Source organism: Myotis yumanensis, unplaced genomic scaffold (assembly GCF_028538775.1).
Source record: "Myotis yumanensis isolate MYYU_CA2020_CCGP unplaced genomic scaffold, mMyoYum1.0.hap1 SCAF_2, whole genome shotgun sequence".
Classification (NCBI taxonomy): Eukaryota; Metazoa; Chordata; class Mammalia; order Chiroptera; family Vespertilionidae; genus Myotis; species Myotis yumanensis.
In genome coordinates, this window is record NW_027223753.1 from 168,349,023 (window position 1) to 168,373,383 (window position 24,361).

The following is a 24,361-nucleotide window of genomic DNA, read 5'->3' on the forward strand; positions in this document are numbered from 1 at the left end:
TTATGAGAGAGGAACCTGGTGCTTAGGGATCCCTCTTCTTGACCTTTGCCTGATGGGAGATATTATCTTAAACTGTACTGTAAACAAATCTACCATTTGCTCTGAATGGACATGTTTTCTCTGTCTTCCAAGGTTGTTTTCTAAATAAACATCCTTTGAAAGATAATCAGTCTAGAACAAAAGAAGTCAGTGCTCCTACTCACAAGATATGCTGAAATGTGGGATACCCATTGAGAATTGACTCCCATACTGAATTGGACAAAAAGTAGTAGATTCTGAAAATATGACAAGGCAAAGGGGTTTGGAGAGGGTAGTTAATTGGATAGAGAAGTGGCTAGAAAGATACAAGTTATTTTAACAAGGTTTATTTTTATATGTTTCTCTCAGTAATGAAAATGTTATTTTTTTCTGGTATAGGGAGGACATCTTTCATTTGGGAGTTTGATCTCCTGCTTTTAGGAGGAAAAAGGGGAAGTCAGAGAGTCCTTACTGCACCTACTGTTTGTCAAGTGTCTTTAGATCAAAAATCCTATGTCAAAGTAGCATATTTTGAGGCAGCAATCTTCTGCCATGCTTCAGTACCCTTCAATAAAGCATTGGCATGTAATTTTGCCTCAGGTTTCTTTTTTACTAAAGGACTCAGGGTATAACACAGTGTACTAGATAGGATATGAAGTGCATGTGGAACACAGTCAGCAAGAAGACTGTAGAGATAGGTTGAGGCTAGAGATCATGAACAGATTTCCATGTCAAGCTAAGGATTCAGTGTAAGCTTAGGTTCCAAGAATCAATGTTACTGTATTCACATAGTGTGGTAGGAACAGAATTCTGCATCAATAATGTGACTCAGGTCCTGTCCAGGCATTCATTAGCTAATTAAACTGGGGAGTCAAGGGTTCTGATTCTCTCTTGTCACATAGTTTCTATGAATCTCTTTCATTTAATTAGGTGGGCTGCACTCTTGTTCCTGTCAGGCCTATCTTTCATGTGCGGGGGGGAAAAAAGGTCTGCCAGAGGTGAACCAAAGTGTTTTCAGGGAATTGATTAATGAGAAATCCACAGCAAATCCAAGCATGCAAATTTTCCCTTCTTAGCAGAGGAGACTCCCAAGCAGCTTAAGAATCCCCAAGCAGGTCTTCTGTACTATTATCAATATCACTATGATGCTTTAGGCAAGTTATGAAACTAACATGGACTCTGGTTGCTATTGTATGTTTCTGACAATTTTTTGGAGGGGAAGGTTAAAACAAGAATAGATATGAACTAATAAAATACATGGCAAATACATTATTTGCAAATTGTAAAATGTTCTATGTTCAATCATCATTATGCTCAATTTATATATGAAACCAGTGAGCAAACTCAATATATCACTGAACTTAACTTGTGCTTTGTAGCTTTTGAAGCAATGCAGTCTTTCTTTATCTTATAGGGAAACTGAGGGAAAATATAAGTGACATAAACATACCTACGTTTGGTGAGTTTCTTCTGTACAATGGAGCTTTGAGATTATAAACAAGATGTGAAAATTATATTCACATGGTATTAGAGATGTCTTAATTTGTTTTCTGCAGAGGCACACCTTGAGACAAGGATTCAAGTACAAGTAGTTTATTTGAGAGGAAGACCAGAAGACATTGATGGGGAGAATAGAAGGGAGCCTGGGAAAGGAAACTAGCCAATAGAGTCTGTTATCAAGCAAGTTACCACTGTGGGCAACTGGAGCATAAACTAAACTACTGGGGAACTTGGAGTGACGATGAAGAACACCCTTCAGAGTTGTCCCAGTCAAGGTCAAGGAAGTCAGCATAGTTTTCAAATCACTGTCTTTTATTGCATTATGGATGTTTTAGGGAGCTCTACTAGATTTCCTTTTAAATTCATTATCCAATTTTCTCTTCCACAATACATTTTTCTCCAGTAAAGGATCTGTTACCAAGTTGCATCCAAATGAGTGTGCTCCATCCAATTCTATGTCTGGCTACTCAGAAAACTATAACCCTAAATGACTTGGGTGTGGGTCAAAATCATGTATGTAATATTCCATGGGCAACTGCTTATTGTGCCATTAGCCTGAAATACCATGAAGAACACTGGCTGAGGAGGCAGTAAAGTCAGGACTCACCAATCATCATGACATTCATGAGCAGAGCATCACAGATTGAATTTAGTCATTATAAATTCTGCTAATGGGCTCTTTTCATAATGGAACCCAGCTTCTTGAATGTTATCCCTTATATCACTTAGCTCACTGATGGTCACATCTTTGGGGATAAATAGGTACTTGTGAATTAACTGTGAGATTTTTTTGTGGCTTAACTGTGAGATTTTTAAAAAGGAAATGGAAATGTGTTTCTAGACATAACTCTACAAATTCTTGTCTTAAATTTTCCCTTCCCAGAAAAAATCATTTGTTTAAGGTATGTAAGGGGTACCTGATGGAGATGTCTCACACCAAAGCTATGTATGGAGTTGAATGAATCCCAGCAGCCAACAAAATTGATTATTCCTACACCTGTTAACAAAGCTCCCAGAGGTGCTAAAAATCTGAGTTCATTCTGTTGTAATAGTTAATGGACTCACGAAGAGCTGAGCTAAAAATTCATACCCAGGCAGAGTTACACATTACACAAGTCAGGATAAAAGCTTCATAAATATTGACTCTGCCTAATGGTTTCTGTCAGAAGGGGGGAACAATCTCATTAAGATAATGGTATCTACCTAAAGCATGGCTCTTTGGACTGAGGATCTAGAGATGTATTTTTATCACCAAGAATTTAGTTAATAAAACTAAATTGTTCAATATCTAACTTCATTTATTTCTTAATGTATTGATAACATTGAAGGTTTCTCACAGTGAAATCTTGAAAAATATTATGGCGAGGAATGAAGAAAAATTTGTGGAAGGCACAGTAGTATTGTACATCAACTAGAACTAAGCAAAAAGGATTATATGAAGCAAAGAATGATTGAGCAACTTTATTGTTTTCGTTTAAATGTTTAGGCCATCATATAGAATGAAACAAATTTTCCTGTTGGTTTGACTAAGGCTTATGTAGATTCTTAAATATGTTTGGCCATGCAAAAAAACTTGCTGGAATCCATGTAAAGAAGAGGAAACAAACAAACAAAACAGAGGAAAAAAAAGAGGAAACACTTCAATCAAGAAGAAGGTGACATATTGTGGGTAAGCAATAAGTTACTACTATATATGAAAGAAAAGGAAGTAAAAAACTAGAACACATTTAAAAAAAGTTTACAGAGGTAAAAAAAAAAAAGGATAACCATTTCAAGTTAAACAAAGCAGTGACTTTTTCAAAATTCAAAAAAATTAATTTTTCCTGAGGCTACTGTGGATCTGTTCTTGTACTAGATACTATGTTAGGTGTGAAAATGTATGGCAAGAATTTTGAATTATCTTTTTTAAAAAATGATTATACATGCTACAATGAGAGAACAGTGAGTTATAAGAAAGTGTTCAGCAGAATATTGCCACAGACTGTTCAAGGGAAAAGGATATCAGATATAATTAACCTCAACATCTTACACATTAGAGACAAAAATCCAGAGCTGGCAGTCTGTTATATGGAAGAGACAGAAGGTGTTAATTTTTTTTCTAAAGTAGGTGACCAAAGAACATTTAACTTGGCTGAATAACAATGTAAACATTTCTTTAAGTGCATTATTATGATGAATAATGTTTTCAAAATTAATTTTTATATGAATAGAAAGTGTTTAAATTAGGATAATCAATGGTGGAATAATTATTCACTTTACACACGAACAATGTGGCAGATGCTAAGCTAAATTTTTACATATTATTTCTCCCCACAGACCGGAAAGTATATATTACAATGAAAAATAAGAAATTACTATCCTTGTCCTCAAGAACTCAAATTTAGTGGGAGACCCATACACTGACTTAATTAGTAACAAATATAATGCAACAAATGAAATAATACAACTTATTTATGCTAGAAATATATGGAAGAAGAAGCAACTACTTTCTGCACTTAGGAGAAGATAAAGGAATTCTTATGTGAAGATATAATCTTGGACTTCTGACTTTTTAATGAGGTTTCTAGGTAGACTAAATGAAGGATAGGAATCTTCTAGATAAGAGGATCTATGTGAACAAAGAAATAGTCTCTTGAAAGTATTCTCCTATCTTCACTGCATAAGTGAGGCACAGTCTAACCCAGCTGCCAGGATAAGAGAAAGGGAAAAGCTGAGCTTAGGGTCAGAGAAGAACAAAAAGACTCCAGAGATTAGTTCCTAACAAGAGTAAAGTTGGGAAGATGGCCACACCTAGATGTATTAGTCTATTACCTAGATACTCCCAAGGGAAAACTTTTAGATTAATCTGCAGTCCAAATCCAAAAGGCACACACAAGAAGAAAAGGTGCAGAAGTTATAGGGATTACCACAGAAAAATGCTTTTGGCTCTTGAGTTCCTCAGGAAGAAGCCTTGATTCAGACCCTAAGTGAATAGGCAGGATGCCACCCAGTTTTCTTTTCTGACATCTCTTGGCATCAGTACTGTTCTTCCTCATAGACTGACATTCTTTCTCAAGCACAACAAGCATCATTACAGTTTATTGCCTGATCTATACACACATTAAGTGTTCACATATTATGAGTTAATTTTCCTATTAAATCCAAGTCATATTTGGTTTTCTCTTCACCTCACTTGCTCAATGCCAGTAAATTCCTCTACTTAGGAGGAAAAAAATATGCCAACTTTTGCTTTTTTTGTCTTTTTTTTACTCTGGGCACCAAGACGTTGAATTAGAAATCTCAGTCCTACCTGTTTTAGAGATACTTTCCTTCCACTTTTCTTGAGAAGCCCTCTTCTGCATCTAGAATAGTCAGGAACCTTCTTTCCTTTAACAGGTAGAATTTGAATTGGTCATAATAATGGGAGGAACCCAAGCACAACCAGAAAAACAACTCTATCCTATTTATTTTTTCATTTGTTTAATCATTAGATATTTTGCAAGGAGCTGTTATCGTCCAGGGCCTCTTTTGGTTGATAGGGACATAGTTATGAACAAAGCAACCATAAACCATTGCATGTTGAATCTAATAGTGTAATGCAGACAGACAATGCATAAAAGCACACATAAGCAATTGACTTGAGATTTGGGACATGAGCTCTTCAGGAAATGTACAGGGCAGTGATAGACGGACCCACCCAGTGTGAAAAAATCAGAAGAGATTTTGCTGAGGAAATGACAATTTTAAGTGAGGCTTAAGATGGAGAGAGAGAGAGAGAGAGAGAGAGAGAGAGAGAGAGAGAGAGAAGAGTGGAGTGTGCCTCCCTACAGGTGCAAAGTCCTTGAGGGCAGAAAGTAGCTTCACATTTTTAAAGAACTGTAGCTACAGACAGATAACACAGGACCTTATAAACCATTGTATGACTTTCAATCTTTATCCTAAGTGTAACAGAAAGAGATGAGGGGTTTTAAGTAAGAGTATGTGCAGTTACAAAAGATTACTCTTAAAGCTTCATGGAAAATAGCTCTAAGGAGAGCAACAGTGGGTAAAAAGAAGCTTGGGAATCAGGGCATTTCAGCAGTGCCGATGGTAGCTTCTTGGTCTAGAGAGGTGGCAAGAAAGATAGAAGTGAAAAGATTTGAAAAATATTTGAGGATAATTGAAAGAACTTTGTAATTGGTTGGAAACAATGGGGAGTAAGGGCAAAAAGGGGGTTTCTTGAATGAATAACTGGGTAAATGGCCATGTTACTCAGGTAGTAAACATTAGAAGTGAAGTGAAACATTAGAGTGAAATGAGTGGTTCCATTTTGGGTGTGGTTGAGAAGCTTCTGAGAAATACAGGTAAATACTCAGAAGAAGGGTGAGGACCTAGGGAGTCATTTGGGAATCACTGGCATGATAGTGATCACAGTCATGTATTTCCTAGAAAAGATTAAACATGATATGAAAAGAGAAACTAGAATCAAAACCTAAGAAAGTTCATCTTTTAAAGGTCAGAAGAGGAGGAAATTATAAAAGAAAGTAAAAAAAAAAAAAAAAAAACTTAGCAAAATTGGAAGAAACCAGGGAGTTTTTCAATGAGAAGAGCATGGTCAACCAAAGTGATTCTGCAAAGATAGCCACAAAAATGAGGGCTTGAAAACTGCAGGACAAGATCCAATATCAATTTAGATGCAAAAGCCTTCAATAAAATACTAGCAAAATGAATTTAATAACTTCTTCAAAGGATCATACACCATGACCAAATGAAATTTACCCCAGAAATACAAAGTTTGTTTAACATATAAAAATCAATGTAGTACACCCTATTAACAGAATAAAAAACAAAATAGTATTATCTCAATACATGAGGAAAAGCATTTTATAAAATTTAACACTCTTTTATAATAAAAACACTCAACAAAGTAGGAATTGAAGGGGATTTTATAAACTTGGTAAAGGGCATTTACAAAAAATCCAGAACTAATATCACACCAGAAGGTGAAAGGCTGAAAGCCTTTTTTCCTAAGATCAGAACAAGACAAGTCGCTGTGCCCTCACCATTTCTACTCAACATTGTACTGGAAGCTACACACAGAACAATTAGGCTGAAAAGGCACCCAGACTGGAAAGGAAAGAGTAACATTATATTTATAGATGACATGATCTTCCATATAGAAAATCCTAAGGAACCTGAATACAAACAGAAAACCTTGTTGGAGTTAATAAATGAATTTAATGACATTGCAAGATATAAGATCAACATAAAAAATGTTTTTCATATCCTATTAATGAACAATGCAAAATAAATTAAGAAAGCAATTCCATTTATTATAGCATAAAAGGTAAAAATGCTTAGGAGTAAATTGAACAAAATTAGAGTAACACTTGTTCACCAAAAACTACAAAACAGTTTTGAAACAAATTAAATAATTAGGCAGGCATCCTTTTTCATGAATAGGAAGAGTTAATATTTTCAAAATGGTAGTTTTTCCTAAACCCAGCTAAGTGAATGCAATTCCCATCTAAATCCCAGCTGCCTCTTTTACTGGAAATTAGCAAGTTTATCCTTTATATATGGAAATGCAACAGACCCGAAAAAGCCAAAACAATATTTAAAAAGGACAAAGTTAAAATCTTATACTTCCCAATTCCAAATATTACTATAAAATTACATTAATCTAGAGTGTGGTGCAGTCAGAAAGATAGACAAACTGATCAATACAATAGAATTGAAAATCCATAAATAAAACCTTATCAATTGAGCTATACAAACAAATGGTGCTGAGACACTAAATATCCTCATCTGAAAAAATAAAGTTGGATAACCACCTCAAAGCACATATAAAACTTCATGAAAAATAGATCAAAGGTCTACATTTTAGAGCTAAACAATAAAACTCTAAAAGAAAACATAGGCATAAATCTTCATGATTTTGGATTAGGAAATGGTTTCTTAGATATGGAAATAAAAATACATAAAACAAAAGACAAAATAGATAAATTGGACGTGATCCAAAAAAAACTTCTGTGCTTTAAGGAAGTGCAAATACAATCCAGTGCAAATACAATTCAAACATATGTATGAAAATTATATATCTGATAAGGAACTAGTCTTCAGAATATAAAGAACTCTGACAACAATAAAAAGACAAGTATCCTGTTTATTAAAAATGTCAAGATCTTCCTATATAATACAGAGCTAATATGCTAATTAGACCGAACAGCAAAATGACTGTCTGGACAACCTTCCGGACAACCTTCTGGATAAAGCCAGGGCGGAACTGTGAGGGCAGATCCCTTTGTACGAATTTCATGCATCGAACCTCTAGTATATAATAAAAGTTTAATATGCAAATTGTCCCCTCAACTAGGAGTTCGACCAGGAGTTTGACCAGGAGTTCCACCAGGGGGTGGGGCTGGCCAGCCAGCCAACCCCCATGGCCCCTCCTCCCAGCCGGTCCTGCCCCTACTGGTGGTGGTGGCAAGCAGCTGGGGGAAGGGAGGCCCTGGCAGGCAGCCGACAGCCACTAGGGACCCTACCTGTGCACAAATTATGTGCACTGGACCTCTAGTATTTACATAAACATTTCTACTTTATTTTGACAAATATAATTCAGAATTCTTTTAAATGAAAAAAAAAATCTTGTTCTGGCTTGGCTTTTGGCTTCTTCCTTCTGCCTGCTACTTTCATACACTCATTTAACTATGTTTTAGGAATTCTACTGAGAATTAACAGGGTCAGAGAAAGGTCAAACTATAATTACTCTTTTTTTTTTTTTTTTTTTTTTTTAGTAGAAATGGTGATCCTTTGCTGAGGGCATAGGTTTTTATTGGAGAAGAGGTGTGGGCAGGACATGAGGAAAGTTCCCCCATTCCAGGGGGATGAGATCAGTCCTGGCTGACCCATTAGTGTGCTGTGTGGGGTGTCTCTGGCCAGGCTACAGTCCAAATGGGAAGACACCAGCCAATCACAAAGTCACAAGAGTGCGACACAAGCCTGGATGTAGGCCCAGGAATCACATAGGAACCTGGGGCAGGTCCCTTGCACATTCATCATTAAATTATACAAGATGAGGCTGTTAATGAATTAATTATAAAAGAGTCATATTTACAAAAATCTGTACACACAGTTGAAAAACTCACAAAATTGTCATCTATGTATCACCAGTTGCTAGACCAAAATATTAAAAATGGGATAAGATTATACAATTCACTTCTCAATTCTTTTCAAAAGTTTAATATTTTTAAAGCACATATGCTACTTTCCTTAGCAAGACCCATGAAGAAACTGAGCAGCCCAGCTTTCTTGAGTCCCAAGAGGCCTTGAGCCATGAATAGGCCCAGCCAGGAGACAACTGCCCAGGGTTGGGGCAAGTGAATCAGGCCACAGTGCAGAACAGAATGCTGAAACACAGCAAAGGAGGAAGATGCCTTTGGCTAAAACTTTGACATTAAATAAAAGAGGCAAATAGGGTGGAAACATGCAACCCTGCCAGCCAGGTTGGGGCCTAGTAGGATAGAGGCAACATTGAAGGCTGGCTCCAAGAAGGGTGGGAACCAGGCTTGAACACATACCTGGATGAAAGCAAGCTGTGTTTCAATCAGTTGGATATGTCTACTGGGCCTGACAGAGATCGCATGCAAGAAAGAAACAGGAAGGGCAGTTGGGCCACCCTGGCAACAGCTGGCTCAAGTAACTAAAATGGATGTAATGCAAAAGTTGCAACCAAGTACTATAGACATGCTACCTGCTTGCCTTAAAGGTCATGGGGCAATGTTGGGCCAAAGACAGGGCATTGTCTTTGTCCTGGGTGCCTGTATCCCCAGCCACAGTGTCCCAAGTTTTCCAATGTGTGTGGGATAGGAGAGACAGAACCCTGCCTCCTTAAGTGTTGGTTGAAAGCTCCTGGGTCCAGATATCAAGGCTCAAAGTTTGTGCTTCTTTGTACAGTCTGTGTTCCCTGTTGGCACCACCAGGCTAAAGATGGACAGAAGAATAGCTGAGTCTCTCACCCCATGGCAGAGCACTCAGCCTGAGCTCCATCTCAGAACATCACAACATCCCTTTAACACTGGCAAGGTGTCCAAGAAAACCCACAGGTGTCACATGAAGGCCCCCTGAGCAGGATGTGATGCACAATTCCATGGAAGAACTGGGTGGTGATGTCCCTAGGGAAGCTCTGCTGTTTTCAGATGGGCACCAGGTCTTTTCCCGGGGCGGGGCGGGGGGGGGGGGCATACAGGGTCACCGAATCAATGTGGTTATTTTGCATAACCTCCAAGACCATCAGCTGAAGACCAAAGCAAAATGTGGAGCTAAATGGGTTGGTGTTGTTTGGGGAGGAGGACCTGTGAAGGACAACAGGCTTTTCCATAGGGTGACCCAGGAGCTCCTGGGTGTTGTCTCACTTGCTATAGGTTGTGCATGTTTCTGTCTGACCATCTGCATTTTCTTTCTTTATGGCTATTGGGATCTTGACCTCACAACGGTGATTAATGTTAAAATGATAATGCCCAGGATAATTGATGTGAAGGACAAACTTCTTCACTTTGTGTGTATTTGAGTCAAAGAGGATGTCCACTCTGAGAGTGAAGTCATTTAATATGTAGTCATTGCACTTGGATGGAACTTGTTTAAGAGGGGAAGGAGAATGAATGTTCATCTTGTCTTTTGACTTATAGAACACCTTGTGTGGAGAACCAAGCATGCTAAGAATGTCTTGGCAAGAATCACCAAAATACACTGAATGTTCAAATACCCACATCTTGGCATCTGCTAACAGGCCAGGTCCACAACCTGCAACAAGTAGGCAAAGTCGTAAGCCTTAGGGTCCAGTTCCATCTCAAAGAACATTTATACTCTCAGCATACACAGTGTTCAGGAAACAGCTCGGGGTCATCATGGGAGCCTTGGTCTCGTGTAGGCTGTTTCCACTGTAGATGTTCATTTATTTCACAGTTGCTCTGTGGGGAATCTGGAGAGAAGCCAGACCATGGGCAACATTGGGCTCATACTTGGGTGCCTCTGTCTGCAAGTCTAACTGAAAAGAGGAAGACAGTCCTCTGAAGCTGAGTGGAAGAGCTGCTCAGTGGAGTGGTACACTCCAGGATGGGTTGCATCGAAAGACTGGTCAATCTGCTCCATGGTGGGAGCTATGGCCTGAGAGTTAAAATGTATCCCACAATATTTTAACTTTATTTTAGTCAAATAATATACTTCAATCACCTTAAGTCTCTGATTGAAAGCATCAAACAGTAGTTTGATCCCATCCTCTCTCAGGTTAAGGATGAGGTCATGGCTTAGAGGAGACTGTTCACTGTAGAGAACATGGACATTATGATGATGGGACAGTGCTTCTGAAGAATGGCTACTGCCTGAGCCAGAGAAATTCTCAACATGAATTTCCATTGCTCCTTCCCCAGAGAGCCCTTGGGCACCACCACCAGATCCAGCATTGGATTGGCTTTCTGGCTGGGGCAGAGGGACCAGAGCTCACCTCACCAACAGCCTCCTTAGTAGGGGCAGTGGCAGCAGTGGTAGCATCTCTCTCAATTTTTCTACTTACTGGAAGAAAACAGCTTAAGTGCTTAATAGATCCAAGAAGTAAGTATTCAAATGTATTTGAGGCAGCATGGATTCACTGTATATGGACCCTGGTTATCTGTGCTTTTCTTGTCACTCATTATGAGAGTTAAGATGCAACTGAATCTTAGTGCTATCTGCAAATCTATAATAATAAAAGCATCATAGGCAAATCGACTGAACAACTGAACAGCAGAAAGACCATCCCTACGACCTTCCGGATGACCTTGCTATGACATACTCACACAGGGGGCCTTGTCATGCCCCATGATCACCCCAAAGAGGTAGGCCCAGGCCACCCAGCTGGCAGCGCTGCGGCGGGTGGGCAGGGCCTCCCTCTGCAGGGCGATCAATCTGGGGACCCTGCGATCGATGGCCCCACAGAGGGCCCCACACCGGCCAGCGACGCTGTGGCAGGTGTGTGGGGATGGCCAGCAATCGCCCCACAGAGGGAGGCCCAGGCCAGCCAAGCGATCGCATCCCATGCCTGTCACCCACAGAGGGAGGCAACTGGTGGCAGGGGAGGGGGGGGGGGGCGGCAGTGCCGCACAGATGGCAAGCAGTGGCAGTGGTGGGGGCGGGACCAGCTGCTGGCAGCCCTGGGAAGGAAAGCCCTAATAGGCCCTGACTGCCGGCCAGGTCTAAGGACTCTACCTAGGGGTCCCAGATTGCAAGAGTGCCCAGGCTGGGCTGAGGGATACCCCACTCCCATGCACAGATTTTGTGCTCTGGGCCTCTAGTTGTACTACAACTTGATATTGTCTTCATTTACAAAATTGAAATCTTTATATGCTATAAATGAAATACAGATTAAGTGATCAAAAAGGATTGCTCTTAAATATGTGAAGTTAAAATATTTGTTGTAAATTTTCTTTAAAATTGGGGCATCTGTTATTGAGTTAATATTTTCCAACTCTACTTTTCCCCAATTATGAGCAAAAACAACTTGAGTTAAAAGTGTGCCTTTGCAATTGATTCGATCTAGGTTTCAGTTTGGATCCACCAAATTTTTTTTTTTTTTTTGTGGTAAAAGCTGAAAAAATACACACACACACACACACACACACACACTATAATTGTGAGGGATCGTTGTGAGAATTAAGTAAAATACTAAATATAGAACAAGGCCTGGCATGGGCTAACTGTTCAATAAAAGGTAATAATAACCTTACTATATAATATTACCATGTATACTAAGGGCTCTAGAAACAAATACTCTAACTTCATTATCTGTCTTATACAATCAATATTGAAAATGTGTTTTTAGTTGAACAACTTATTTGGTTATACACTCATGAGAAAAACTTGGTAAAATAATTTTATTATTAAGAAGAAACAAATAAAAGATTTAATAAAAGGTCTTTGCAGGTTTTTTTCCAGAATGGAAATGGTCATGAATAAGGAACTTATTTTTTCAACATTTTTCCAACATCAACTAAAATATAACAGAAAAAAAAAATCAAGACATTGCGTCAGATTTCCTGAAATAAAAGTTTGTGGAACAAAAGTCTTACATGTCATTTTGTTTGGAAATGAGTCATCAGTACCCAACCTTATCAGATAAGGCATCTGAATTATTTTTCCTCCCTTAAAATAACAAATCCCATGAAAATTAGGGCTCCTTGTGCTATTTAATAGCAAAATTAAAAATTGAACAATCATATTTATATATATATATATATTTTAAATTAAGGAACCATGAACTTTAATGTTTTTAAATGTCTTAACTATTGACTCATATTTAACATTACCATGTCATTGGGTAATTTATTCTCATTTCTTCATTTTGGATTATTAGATTTATTATCAATATATTTTATATCTTATTTTTACATTTTCTTTAATATTTGACTTGTAATTATACTATTTTTCATCATATGTATATATTTTTATCTATCAAATGATACTGATTTGTCATTTTCATACTGATAGAATTTTTAAAATAGATTTGAAAAAGCTAATCGGCCGGCGTGACTCAGTAGTTGAGCCATAGACCTGTGAACCAGGGGGTCACAGTTCAATTCCTGGTCATGGCACATGCCCTGGTTGCAGGTTTGATCCCCAGTAGGGGTCATGCAGGAGGCAACTGATGGATGATTCTCATTATTGATGTTTTTATCTCTCTCTCCCTCTCCCTTCCTCTCTGAAATCAATAAAAATATTTATTTTTTAAAAAGCTAATCTAAATAACTTATTAAATAAATAATAAGAGAGCATCAAGGTATATTTAAATGAAGGTTTTGAAACACTGTAGTGTGATAAACTTCGAGGATCAAGTTTCAATGACATTGTTTATTCTTGAATTTTTAGGGTCAATGAAAAATAGGAACATAAAGAACTGCAATTATTCTTTCCACTCGTGTATCTTTAAAACCAGATAACAAATTTAAAAACATTACCTCATTTTTGCCTTTAAATTATCAGAAATTTCAGTTACTATTTATTAAAAATCAAATATGTTTTCACTTATTTTTATTTCAAATCACTCTGATACTTGCAAATAGGGACAGAAGTGATTATGACAGTAATTGCTCTCAAAGTATTTGAAATTTAATAGTGGAGGTAGAAATACAAACACATACTGTAATGAAAGAAAGAGAGGAGAAAGAGATTAAAAAAACTAGATGACTAAAAGGAGCTAGTATCATTTGATTAAAGGCTTGAGAGTGAGAAGGTAAAATGCTGATGTAATAAAGGAGTCCGGTTATACAGAGATATGTCAACAAAGTTCTGCTAGTGAAGAAAGTGAAGGAAATATTTAGAAATTAATACCCGCCCCCCCCAAAAAAATACAGTTTAAAAAAATGGGCAGAAGACCCAAATAGATATTCTTCCAAAGCAGATATAGAGATGGCCAATCTATCTACACTAATAAAAGAGAAACATGCAAATTGGTGTCACTCCGCTACCCATCCCATTGGCTAATCAGGGTGATATGCAAATTAACTGCCAGCCAAGATGGCGGCCGGGAGCCAGGCACCTTGAAACGAACATGAGGCTTGCTTGCTTCAGTGACGAAGGAAGCCAACGTTCCCCGCCTGCCGCTGCCGGCCTCTGAGCTTGCAGTTTGAAACATTGTTAAAAATATAGAAGCTAAAAAAAAACCCAGAAACCTGCTTTCAGCCAGCCTGGCCTCAGAGCTGGAGTTGAAACAGTGTTTCGATTATAGAACCCAAACAAACCAGATACCTGCTTTCAGCAGCCGAGGCCTAAGAGCTGGAGCCAAGCCTCAGAGCTAAAGCTGGCCCAGAATAAAAACAAAAAAAGAAAAAAAGGAGCATTTGGGAGCTTCAGTCACCCACCAGCCTGAAAACAGCCCTCAGCCCCTCACCCAGACTGGCCAGGCACCCCAGTGGAGACCCCCACACTGAAGGGTGTGTGACCAGCTGCAAACAGCCATCATCCCCTCATCCAGGCTGGCCAGGCACCCCAGTGGGGACCCCCACCCTGATCCAGGACACCCTTCAGGGCAAGCCAGCCGGCCCCCACCTGTGCACCAGGCCTCTATCCAATATAGTAAAAGGGTAATATGCCTACCAGCACTGGGATCAGCGGAGCCGTGAGGCCTCCCGGCACCGGGATCAGCATGACAGGGGGCAGTGCCCAAGCCCCCTGATCGCCCTGCAACTCTGTGTGTGACAGGGGGCAGGGCCACAACCTCCCTATCCACCTTGCTCTGTTCGTGACATGGGAAGGCACCCCAACCCCCTGATCAGCCCTGCTCTGTGCCTGATAGGGGGGAGCTCCCCAACCCCCTGATTGCCCTGCGGCTCTGTGTGTGACAGGGTGCAGCGCCCCAACCCGCCTCCCCGCCCCCCCATGGGCCCTGCTCTGTGTGTGACGGGGTAGAGCCATAACCTCCCCATCGGCCCTGCCCTGAGTGTGACAGTGGCAGCACCCCAACCCCCTGATCGGCCCTGCTCTGTGGGTGATAGAGGGTGGCGCCCCAACCGCCCCCCACGGGCCCTACTCTGTATGTGATGGGGTAGAGCCATAACCTCCCGACCCACCCTGCTCTGTGCATGACAGGGGGCGGCGCCCCAACTCCCCAATCGGCCCTGCTCTGAGCCCGACCAGGGGCTGCACCTAGGGATTGGGCCTGCCCTCTGCCACCTGGGAGTAGGCCTAAGCCAGCAGGTTGTTATCTCCCAAGGGGTCCCAGACTGCAATAGGGCACAGGCCGGGCTGAGGGACCTCCCCCTCCCCCGTGTGCACAAAATTTGTGCACCGGGCCTCTAGTATATATATATATAAGCCAAGTGACCAGAATGACCGGAATGACTGGAATGACCAGAATGACTGGTTGCTATGACACACACTGCAGTGGCCAACTGGCCTGATCAGGGCCCCTATCTCCCCCCCGCCTTCAACCTTCCACGGCCCCTCCCCTTGGCTGGCCTGGCCCCTAATCAGCCCCCCTAACCCTGATTGAGGGCAGGCCAGCCAGCCAACTGCCTGTGGCTCTTCTCCTTGGCTGGCCTGGCCTGATTGAACCCCATCAGGGTGGGCTGTCCAGACCCCACCTGTGCACAAATTCATTCACTGATCCTCTAGTAGACATATAAAAAGGTGCTCAATGCCACTAATCATAAGAGAAATGCAAATTAAAGTCACAATGAGCTATCACCTCACACCTGTCAGAATGGTCATCATCAATAAATCAACAAACAAGTGTTGGTGAGAATATGGAGAAAAGGGAATCCATGTACACTGTTAGTGGGATTGTAAATTGGTGTAGTCACAGTGGAAAACAGTATGGAGTTTCCTCCAAAAAATTAAAAATAGATCTGCCATATGACCCTGCAATTCCAATTCTGATTATTTATCCAATGAAACCCAAAATACCAATTCAAAAAGATATATGTACCCTTATGTTCATTGCAGCATTATTTACAATAGACAATTTTTGGAAGAAATATAAGTGTTCATCTATAGTTAAATGGATTAAGATGAAGCAGTGCATATTTACAATGGACTATTAATTAGCCATAAAACTAATGGTAGACTAGAGGGTATTATGCCCAGTGAAATAAGTCAGAGAGAAGCAAATGCCATAGGATTTCACGTATATGTGGAATTAAAAAAAACAAAAAAAAACAAACCCCCCAAAAAATGGACAAACAAAATGGAAACAAACTCATAGATGACAGAGAACAAATCAATGGTTGGCAGATGGAAGGGTGGTCGGGGGGAATGGGTGAAAAGGGTGAAGGGACCAACAAGTACAAACTGGTAGTTACAAAATAGTCACAAGGATGTAAAGTACAACATAAGGAATATTGTCAGTAATATTGTAATAACAAATGGTTCCATATGGATTTATTGGGGGTGATCACTTCATAAGTTATATAAATGTCTAATCACTGTGTTGTACACAGGATAGTAATATAATAGTGCATGTCAACCTTTAATTGAAAAATAAATTAATTTGAAAAGGAAGTCTAATGTGACTGGCCCACAAGGACATGGAGTGAAAAATTGGCCTGTGAAGGAAAAACAAGCTTGAATAGCATGCTACGTAGTTTAGATTTTATCTGGGTAATTTATTAAAGCAATGAGTTAGTGAAAAGTTTAGTCACTGCACCCTTTAACATCATCATGTGCTGCATTTGGAACCAAGACAGTGTTAGAATTAATGCATCTAAAATCTCTTAGGAGAAGTAAATGCCAAGGCTAGAGGTCATTATCACATCTTCAGAGCCATGAAATTGGAATTGAAGATATATTGAAAGACTTTGACTTAAAAAGAAAACCATCATAATTAAAGTAAGTATTAAAGAGAATAATTGACTAGACATTTGCCAACTTTGAATGAATTAGATTTAGTCTTAATTTTTAAAAGTGCTGATTGCAGCAAAATGAAGGCATCCTTCTCCAATATAGTGAGACATTAATGTTCCCATTATCATTCATTTCAAATTTGAGCTCTTCCCAACTCTAATCTATTTGTTTGTTTAAAATGAAGTGATGGTTGCAAATAACATCGCTGTCAGGAAGACCTCCATCTGGCTCTAAATTACTCAAATGAAAGGCATTTTACCTGCCTTGCATGCCCTTAGTCTTAGTTTGAGGTTAAATTACTCTTGAAATCAGGAAGTTAAACAACAAATTATGAAAATCTAACCAAATGATCTACGTTCCTAGCTATTGTTTTATGCGTGTGTATGTGTGCTGAGTGCATGGACAGGCATAGAAATGCCTGCTTTTAGTGAAATGAGCAGGTATGATATATATAGATTAGGTTCTTCCTGTCATTAACTGTGTTTCAAACCCGTCCCTTCTCCCAGTAGTGAATCATGTTGACAGAATGCATTACATTTTATAAGTTTCTGTTCTCTGTTCAGATCATTTGTAGTTGAAGCACACTTGCCACCATTTTAAAGAGCTCTGCAGCATTCCCCAGCCATTCACATATTTATCTTGACCTGGATAACTGCACAGAAACTTCAGTCCTTTAATATGAAAGGTTCTCCTTTTTTCCCCCTTTGATTCAAACTGGTCCCATCTAGCACCCTGACTCATCTGCCTCCTTCTTTGCATGTCTACTCCCTTAATCATTGAGGCCTCAGGACTCAGCATCAAATAATCTTAGAAACAAAGCCTCGGGACTGGTGACCAGGAGAAAGAATTTTAGTCAAAGTAGAGATAACATCTAGGCCTCTGTTGTGTTTCAGCTCCAGGCCCAGAAAAGCAGCAAAATCAGATGAAGCGATACTCTGGTTGACTACGTGGCTGACATCAGGACCAGATGCAGTGATCAACAACTCCTACCCTACAGACCATGGCTAATTCCCTTAGTCGCCATAATTAATGATGTTTACCCTATGTAACCCATCGCCTGGAAACATTGGGGAGCTCACCTATATCAGTGTGGGAGGGGGCCCCTTCCAAAAAATAAGCCATTGTTTCTTAGCTGCAAACCCCTGTTAGTGTCTTATTGGGCTTTGGTGCTCACAGGCAAATGGATCCCTTTAGTCTGGTAATGACACTGGACACAACAGGTCCATTACTGCCTGTTGCCACTAAGCCAATAAGCAGAGACAAGGTTGAATCTTTTTTAAGCATTCATTTGAATTGCCTGCAATAGAAGAGACCATCAGGTATGGCACCTTAAAAAATTGGTCTAACATCTCCCAGCAGTTGGCTTATTATATATGAACTAGGGGCCCAGTGCACGAATTTGTGCACCTTGAAAGGAACTGTGGGCCGTGCGGCTGTGGTAGGCACAGAGGTAGGTCTTGGCCCATCCTCTGCGCCCCTGCCCGGCCGCTCCAGCCACAGTCCCAGGACCCCTGTCTGCCGGCAGCCCTGGTCCCACTGCTGCTGCTCCCATGCGTTGACAGCACTGGTGCCGCTTGCTTGCACCTGCTGACGGCGCAGAGTGATTGGGGCCAGTGCCAGCAGTGGTGTGAGCAGGGCCAGCACTGTCAATGGGTGCAAGCAGTGGCTGCTGGCCCTGATAACCCCTCATGAGCAGGGGGAGTTGGAGAAGCCCTTAGGGGTGATCATGGCCAGCAGCTGCTGCTCACACCCGCTGATGGTGCCCAGTGATTGGGATCAGTGCCAGGCACCAGTAGCAGGTGTGAGCGGCAGCTCCAGCTGAGCGGGACTGCAGTGTGCGGGAGCAAAGAATTTTCAGTAACCACACAGAGGCTCACCCTGATGACAGGAGACTGGTACCCTGCCTTGGTCTGGCACCCCCACTCACCTGCTCCACCATCCTGCCACAGCCAATGCCTGGCATGTTCCACACATGCCCTGGTGGTCAGTACACATCATAGCGACCTGTTGTTTGGTTGTTCTGGTTGTACACTGTTCAGTCTATTTGCATATTAGTCTTTTATTATATAGGATAGGGAAAAAAAGCTACGTGCAGGAGGAAGGGTATAGCAGGATGAGGGCTGCGGGGTATGTGGTCAGTGTGTCTGCTTGCAGAATCTTGAAGTCCAATGACAAGGTAGTTAATCTTTTTATGCTGGCAAACAGTTTATCCCACTCCCAGAATCAGAGAATGGACTGCATTCCTGGGGCAAACTCCCAGAGGCGGTCAGCGTCGCAACACAGCAACCAGGTCAGGTTGATTAAGACAGAACAGTCGTGATTAATAATATCTATTAGCATTACTAGTGCCCTACTATTTCCACCACCCCTATCAGCAACATATTAGCACAGAAGATTTTTAATAGGAACAAGATCCTTTCAACCACTCTTTGCTTTAGACTTCTAACTTTGTTACGCGTAATGGTCATTTAGAATTGGCACATTGATGGCTATATTTTATCCAAGGTACACATATATGAATTTAAAAATCCTTTAGATGTGCCCAGCTGGCATGGCTCAATGGTCATGATTTGATTCCTTGGTCAGGGCACATGCCCAGATTGTGGGCTTGATCCACAGTGTGGGGTATGCAGGAGGCAGCTGATAGATGATTCTCTCTCACATTGGTGTTTCTATCTCTCTCTCCCTCTCTGAAATCAATAAAAAGATACTTTTAAAAAATCCTGCAGGTGAGTAAATTAATCCTAATCTTCATATTTGCATCACTTTGATTTTTCTGCCATTATTGCAATAATGTCTTAAGGCATTGATATAATTCAATCATCAAACATCCCTTTAGTTATTGCTGTTTTCAATTAAAAGTAATCTGTGATGCTGTTCTTCTCAAGTAAATTAACTTTAACCAACATTGTACTAAATTACTTTCAACAACACTTTATTTTTTCTAATCAAATGGCAACTCTTTCTCATGCCTATTCCAGATGGGGGTTGTATAAATAGTAATATAGTCAATCACGCAATCTCTGCATATCCCAAAAGTACATCCTGGGAAAAGAAAAATGAAATTTTAATTCAATGAAATTATTAGTAAACTATTTGTGAAATAAGTGGGGCTCAGAGAAGAACACATCAAGATAGAAAGTTACGTTTGAAGAATTTTGAGGATAATAATACATGGGGAAATCTACCCAGTACATTCAGAAGGATGGTACTAACATCCACATTATGCATTGACTGTGTTTACCAGATTTCTAACATATTTAGGGGACTTATGTAAAATGAAATAATTTAGTCTGTAACATCTATAAATATGTTCCTAGAGAGTTAGAGAAAATACATTTCTGCTCTTGTAATATTATAATTTGTATTTATCTTTATTTAAAATTTTCAGTGCATTCTGTAGTGAAAATTACTCTTAATGTGAGAATCAAGGGAGCTAGATTTAATGCTGGCTTATTAGGCAAACAACCTCATTAAATTTTATGTATTTTTTTATGTTTTAAAAATAGTAAGTTAAAATAGTACTCTCCGATATTCACTCCAGCTTGAACTTCTAGGGCTATCTATCATCCAACTGACTTCCTTGTCAGGAAGAGGGAGCTAACCTTTACTTTGGTCTTATTTGGAAGAACCAAGATAGAATGTCATATTGTTTATAGGACACTGGGTTGGGAAAAGGGATCTAGTTTCTTGCTTTTGGATCTAATACAACTTTACTAGACCATGTTGTCTCAAGTGTGGTTTTAAAAGTCAATGAAAATTAGAGCAGTTCTTTTGGCAGTAGAAGTAAAGCTGTATAAACCCTTGTTATTTATTTATAGACATTCCCTATTAAGAAACAGATTGTCTGAAAAACCTAAATACAAGTCTTGGAATCAATCATTTTGGATTTTATCTAGGGCACTCACATTTTATCTTTGACCAGTCAAAGTCATTGCATTTGGTAGGTCCCTATTGTTTGTTGTTGTTGTTGTTTCAGTAAAATAATGAGACTTTTCAATGTTCTTAACACAGTGTAAGTGTGTGAAGAAAAATGTGGCATTCACAGAGAATTCTGCAAACTTGATATGTTGATTAATGGTAACATTAAATTCTGATTTTTTGTGTATGGGAAATACAGAAAAATCCAACTCTAAAGCATTTTGGTAGATTACAATTAAATTACACCTCTGACCGACCCCAGAATGCCACACATTGAGATGCATACATCACTAGTAACATTTTAGAATGGTTTCTGTCTGGCACCCCCTTGATTTCAGTTTCATTCTATGTACATAGAGAAGATTGAGTTATTAGTTCGGTTATTTTCTGATCTAAATTCTTCAAGACGAGGGTGAACCTCTCTCCATGTACACTTATTTCAAAGCAACTAAATGTTTGACTGATTTTAATCGTTTAACACATTTTTTAAATACTAATTTGTCTATTGACGGACTACAAAGTTGGGGTCATTATTCTTCTATGTGTTAGACAATATGCAAGACAAATGTACAGTTTGCCAACTTTTATTTGTCCAGGCCATAGAAATACATGCCACAGCGAATAACCTTGGAAATGGGCAAATGCCTACCACAAAATGTGGAAGAGCAAATACCTTGACCAAGACAATTGTGGGACTTTTATTTTGTGGTATATTATTGTTTGGGGGCTTTCTGGGTTTCTTTCTGGCAAAATTTCTTGTCTATATCCAGTAAAAAGCTTCATATTAGAATGGCAGGCAAGGAGACAGCTACATCTCAAGTAGTAATGAATCAATATATATTTGTGTGTGTGTGTGTGTGTGTGTGTGTGTGTGTATTTGCAAAAGCAATCACTCTTTGCATCCTTTGTTCTAAAGGTGCATCTAACTCAGGTATTTTTTTTATTCAAATATATCCTTTATCAAGATAGAAATGTATTTAAATACATGTGGTCTTTTTTTTTCAAAGCTATATCTTTTAGAAAACTATTTCAGAGGGGAGAGGGGATGGAGTGACGGAACAAGATTAATCAAAGAACATATATGCATATATTCATAATCCATGGATACATACAATAGTGTTTGGAAGGTCTGGGGTGGGGTGGGCACAGGGTGGAGGGGGGGGAAGAGGGGAAAAGTGGGGGGGCATCTGTAATACTATCTGTAATAAAAAACCTAAAAGTGAAAAGAAGAATAAAAATATTTATTTTCTATTATTTTTCTTAGCCAATATTTTACTTTAAAAACATATACTGATGTTATAAAACATATTTTATTGGATCAAAATAAAGCAGCATATCTATGTGGATCCTGTAAAATCCCCAATAGATTGAATGTTTTCATTTAAATGAAATATACTATTTATCTAAAATAGTTCAAACATTATTTTAAATTAATAAATGTCATGCTTGGTGAAAGAATGGAATCAATAAATGCTGACATTCTGAACTTAAAAAAAGAATTTTTTTTTTCTTTAAATTTCTTGAAAATACTTTTCTTCAGAGATTCCTGTAAAAGATGGTTGTCTTAAAAAAGTAGTGGCAAGAATTTGTGAGGATAGTTATTTAGGTGTAATCACTGGAAACAAAACTATAAGGAAAGGCAAATATATTAACTTGGTTTTTGAAAAATGTTCCACTTAAATATGCAGAGATGTAAACTGGAATTAAGTAAATAAAAGCTTCAAATCTACACTTTCCTAATTATCCTTTCCCTATTCTTATAAATTAAATTCAGGGCAATATATCTGTTTCTCTTATAGAAATTTTTTTTCTAAACCAAATACTCACTATAATCTGGCTATAAATGTACCTTATCTTTTCAATGAAAATATTTTATATTATTATTTAACATTTTAATATACAACTGTAATAAAATTACATTATTGCATAGTCATGTCTTTCTCTTAAAATAAACTGAAGATCTTTGTATAATTGATTTTAAGCAAAAGTTCCACTGATATTCTATTAACATTATAATTACACAACAGAAAAATAATCCCAGGATTTCACAGATAATTTCTATTTCTACTAAGTAAAGGAAATTGAAGAACTGAGTAATAATTAAGTGTGTTTGGTAAATGTAGAAAAATGCTGTCCCCTTTCCCGTGTCATACATTTTCTTCTTTAACAACATTTTTATTACTTTATTAGCCACTTAAGTTCATTAACTGACATTTTGTAGACAAAAATAAATGGTTTAAAGAAAGAATCTATTAAAGTTATGAGCTATTTCTCTAGTTGAAACCACAATATTCTCATTCCTAAACATCAATCTCGCTCATTTAGTGTCTGCCCACACTCTATCAGTTGGTATAAGGAAAGAGAAAAAGAGAGGGAAGAATGATTATATAAAACTAGAGGCCTGGTGCACAAAATTCATGCACGGGGGGTCCCCTCAGTCCAGTCTGCACCCTCTCCAATCTGGGACCCCTTGGGGGATGTCTGACTGCTGGTTTAGGCCTCTCACAATCCTGGACCTCTGTCCCCTAATTGCTCACCTGCCTGCCTGCCTGCCTGGTTGCCCCTAACTACCTCTCTCCCGCTGCTGGCCTGGTTGCCCCTCAATGCCTCTATGTGACAGCCTGATTGCCCCTAACTGTACCCCTTGCCAGCCTGGACACCCCTAACTACCCCCTGCTGCCAGCCAGGTCATCTCCTCCCTGCTGGCCTAGTCGCTCCTAACTGCTCCCACCACTGGCCAGGTCACCCATTACTGCCACCCCTGCCGGCCTGGTTGCCCCCAATGCACCCCTCCACTGGCCTGGTCACCCTAACTGCTCCCCCCTGCTGGCCTGGTCACCCCCAACTGCCCCCCCTTGCCAGCCTGGTTGCCCCTCACAGCCCCCCCTGCCAGCCTGGTAGCCCCACACAGCCTGCTGATCAGTTGTTTGGTTGTCCCTCACTAACCCCCCTGCTGGCCTGGTCGTACACAGCCATCTTGTGAGGGTGTGATGGTTAATTTGCATAATACCTCTTAATTATATAGGATTATGTAATACAAAGGTTTGGTTCTTTTCAGGCCACCTCACAAAAGTTCATTTTGTTTGTAATAAACTATTATTTCAATTGAATTATTTGTTAACTAGAGGCTTGGTGCATGAAATTCATGCACTCGGGGGGTTCCCTCAGCCTGGCCTGTGCCCTCTCGCAGTCCAGGAGTCCTCAGGGGATGTCTGACTGCCAGCTAAGGCCTGCTCCCCATGGGCCTATGCCGACAGTCGGACATCCTTAGCGCTGCCACAGAAGCGGGAGAGGCTACCTCCACCGCCACTGCACCTGCCAGCCATGAGCCCGGCTCAAGCTTCTGGCTGAGTGGTGCTCCCCCTATGGGATTGTACTGATCACCAGGAGGCAGCACCTGCATTGAGTGTCTGCCCCAGTGGCCAGTGCACCTCATAGCTACCAGCCGTTCTGCAGTTCGGTTGATTTGCATATTAGCCTTTTATTACATAGGATAGATATCTTATTGAACATTCATGTTTTATAGCTTGAATAAAGTCTATTGCCCTGCTCTTTACTCCAGAATAAAAATGGTTAGGAAAATTTGAGTGATATT

General features: G+C 39.8%; 1 pseudogene; it reads right to left on the bottom strand.

Annotated features, from left to right (window-relative positions):
* Positions 1-9,650: 9,650 nt before the first annotated feature.
* LOC139002214 (phagosome assembly factor 1 pseudogene) lies at positions 9,651-10,937 on the bottom strand (annotated as a pseudogene).
* Between the last annotated feature and the right edge of the window lie 13,424 nt (positions 10,938-24,361).